Source organism: Octopus bimaculoides, chromosome 7, assembly GCF_001194135.2.
Source record: "Octopus bimaculoides isolate UCB-OBI-ISO-001 chromosome 7, ASM119413v2, whole genome shotgun sequence".
NCBI lineage: Eukaryota > Metazoa > Mollusca > Cephalopoda > Octopoda > Octopodidae > Octopus > Octopus bimaculoides.
The window spans coordinates 46,956,071-46,959,594 of NC_068987.1; the positions used below are offsets into that span (position 1 = coordinate 46,956,071).

General features: G+C 34.6%; 1 protein-coding gene across 1 annotated transcript in view; it reads left to right on the forward strand.

Moving 5' to 3' along the window:
• The window catches only part of LOC106867396 (uncharacterized), a gene marked incomplete at its 3' end in the record, with an annotated part of 64,634 nt that overhangs the window by 6,062 nt on the left and 55,048 nt on the right, over positions 1-3,524 (forward strand). Inside the window, exons 2-3 of the mRNA XM_052969416.1 lie at positions 918-962; positions 2,631-2,696. The remainder of the gene's footprint in view (positions 1-917; positions 963-2,630; positions 2,697-3,524) is intronic.

Below are 3,524 nucleotides of genomic sequence, written 5' to 3' on the forward strand. Positions count from 1 at the left end.
TTGTGTTGAAAGGGATTCTTTGGGGTTTGAATAAATGTAACAAAAGCAAAGTTTGAAGGAAATATTAGCTATTTTTCATTCTTCCTAGGGGTAAACGAATGGGAAATAACAGTTCCTACCCAAAGACAAAAATCATGTTAGTGTTATTCTGTATACATTCTATACCATATATTCTTTCTATATGTATATGTGTGTATGTATATATATATTGACTGATATCTGCATAATTATTTCTACTTATATTCGCTACTTCTGTTGCACTAATATTTATAACATTTTTGATGTTTTTTTATGCACAAATGCCTATTTTTCAGCTAATGTTTGCTTGATATCTTCATACATATGTTTGTAAATATTTATACTTATAAATATTCATATATCTAAGCTTATGTTTCATATTTGCATGATATCACCATATATTCACCTAAATTCATTTATTAATGTATCTTTATATTTTCAATATAGTTTCATTGATATCATATTATTTATATACTTATTTTAGCGTGGTATATAATATACATGATACACACACACATACACTCACTCACGCACACACATACGCACACATATACACACACACACACACACACACAAACACACATATAACATATAAATAAGCATGCATACACACACATACACACACACACACACACATACATATATACATACACACATTATAATGGTAGATATAAGCAAGGCCGTCTGTACTTCGATACTTTTGAATTCATCTTTGTGTTATATTTTCAATGATACAATTCACACCTAAATGTTCATATTACCATATCTTTTCTTTCATCTCCTCAACACTTACCGTTACCTGCTACCATTTTGGTAATATTTGCATGAATATCTTAATTTCTATGCTAAAACACGCATCGTGCGGCCTATAAGTATGCTATATTTTTCTTTCTCTACAGACGCAAGTTGTAAAAGACAGGGGCAGACAACTGCTACATTATAGTGTAAGTAAAATGTTTGCAGTATCGTCTACACTTCTGCTATAACACAACGCAAACAGAACGTGACACACTTATTGTTAATGCTTACTTTTTGTTTAAATTTTGAGAATGTAGCTAAGTGACAGGAGAGTGGAAAATATTCCTGCTTTTTAAGAAATTAATCGCATTTTGTTAATAAAAAATATCACTGTTAATAAAAGAAAAATGCAACTGTTGCGCTTTACATTATTGATGTCTACGTCATCTTTATTGTCGCCATCTTCGTCGTCGTCGTCGTCATCGTTGTTGTCATCATCATTGTTATTGTAGTCGTCGTCGTCGTTATTGTTGTTGTGCTGCCTCAGATGAGCTATGATTGAATAAAACAGTATAATTTTATCAAAAATCTAGGTGTATTTCTTGGTTCACTTCATTGCCATCTAGTGTTCCAGATATCTTATGGATTCACTTCGTTGATAGACCTACCATATCTTTTTTCCATTTTACAAGGATAAATGCCTCTATCTTTCTCTGTTGTTCATACAGCTTTACTGCATTCGAAACTCACTTTCCTATCTACAAAATTGTTGTTTGTTTTTGCTGTTTTGTTTTGTTGCTACAACTGTTGTTGTGGTAGTGGTGGCGGTGACGGTGGCAGCGGTAGTAGTGGTGGTGCTCTCGTTGTTTAGCTTCAGATCAGCCCTGTTCAAGATGACCTACGTTGAAAAGCATTCTAGTTACGAACATCCGGTGTTTTCTATTGTATTTCACGCTTCTTAGATCAAAGACCCCATTTGTCCATTGTGTCCAACATTATTTAAAGACGACAGGGTATAATGTAGTCGCTGATATTGTTACTGCTGCTGCCGCTGTTGTTGCTGTTGTTACCCTGGTCAGCCCTGACCGAGTAGTGCTGCAATCAAATATATTCTAAACGTTCCAACCACTGTTATTTTTTTTTTCCTATCCAAAATAAGCAAGAACCTCATTACTGTGTTTTCCTAAGACGTTAAGGTTTTTCTCGAGGAGGATTTCACAGCTAATTCAAGCAGAGCAAGTGACCACAAAGCGGCTGCCCCATTCAGATCGATGATTCTGTAAATATTATTGTGTACTGTTTGTAGAATTAGTGGCAGCGGTTGTGAGGGCTGTTGTTTGTACATTTAATGACAGTGATTGTGAGGGCATTTGTTTGTATATTTAATGGCAATGGTTGTGAGGGCTGGAGTTAGTCTACTTAGTGACAATGGTTTTCAGGGATGTTGTTTGTGCAGTAGTCGCGTGTCTGTTGTTTGCATATTTGTACCAGCTGTTGTGAGGGCGTTGTTAATATATTTAGGGGCAAAAGTTGAGGAATGTTGTGTATAATTTCGTGGCAATGGGTTGTGAGGGTGGTTGTTTGCATATTTATTTACAGTCGTTGTGGAGGTTATTGTTTGTATAGTTAATTGCAGTGGCTAATAGGTCAACTGTTTGTTACAGTAACAAACTGTCCCAAGCATATCCAGGTGTTCTATTTAATCTGAATAATTTGATAAAAGGTGTGGAACAATGTTATTGTAAATGTTAGTGATGTCGTTACTGCTTTTGTTGTTCTCCCTTTCGTGATTAACTGCTGTTGTAGATATTCATGTTGTTATTGTCAGCGAAGCTATTTCAAGAGATTTCTTTACATATTTCGTTTCTTTACAGGGGAATTTCGAAGGAAGCTCCAAGAAACAAAAAGGAAACGATTCGCAGACAATACCGGAGATACAAGTAAACAAAATTTTATCATTTCTTTGAAACAGAGTTGGTATTTTATTTGGGCTATGTTGTTATTGTTGTAATGTGTATAGGCACAGGCGTGACGATGTGGTAAGAAGCTTGCTTACCAATCACATGATTCCGGATTAAGTCCTACTGCGTGGCACCTTGGGAAAGTGTCTTTTACTATAGCCTCGGGCCGACCAAAGCCTTGTGAATGGAAATACTTACGCCAAGCCTCCTCCACAAAAATTGAAAAATCTAGCTGTATTTGGTAACGTTTTCCTGAGCAAACTAGCTAACACTATCAGGAATGATTTTTAGCTTGACTGTATTTCTGCTTTGACAAGTTTACAAATAAGACGGAGCCTAATTCATTTGATGAATTCATGACAGAACCAATTTAATTTAATAAACACCTAAGTGTCGGTAAAGAGACAATCTTTTTCCCTGCGTGGTTTGAGAGAGGCAGATTCAAAAAACACTCTCAGCTTCAAACATTTTAGATACTTTGTGCACGACAGATATCTAATTGAAAAAAAAAAACAGATCGTACAATGAAAGCAAGCAAGAGGAATCATATTTTTTAAAAAATGGGGGCTGTACTATGAGTCTGTAAATGCGTGGTAGTCCTCTAGTGTTACTTCTTGTAGAACTGTATTAAGATATGAATGATTGACGAGTGAATGTATAGTAGCGTGTAGTCTATTTTATTTTATTCTTTTTGTTTATTTTTATTCCTTCTTTTCTCTCTCTTCTTTTTCTTTGTTATTTATTTATTTTGTTTTATTTATTTTTATTTTTTATTTTTTGCTTTCTCTTTTTCTTTCTTTTAAAAAA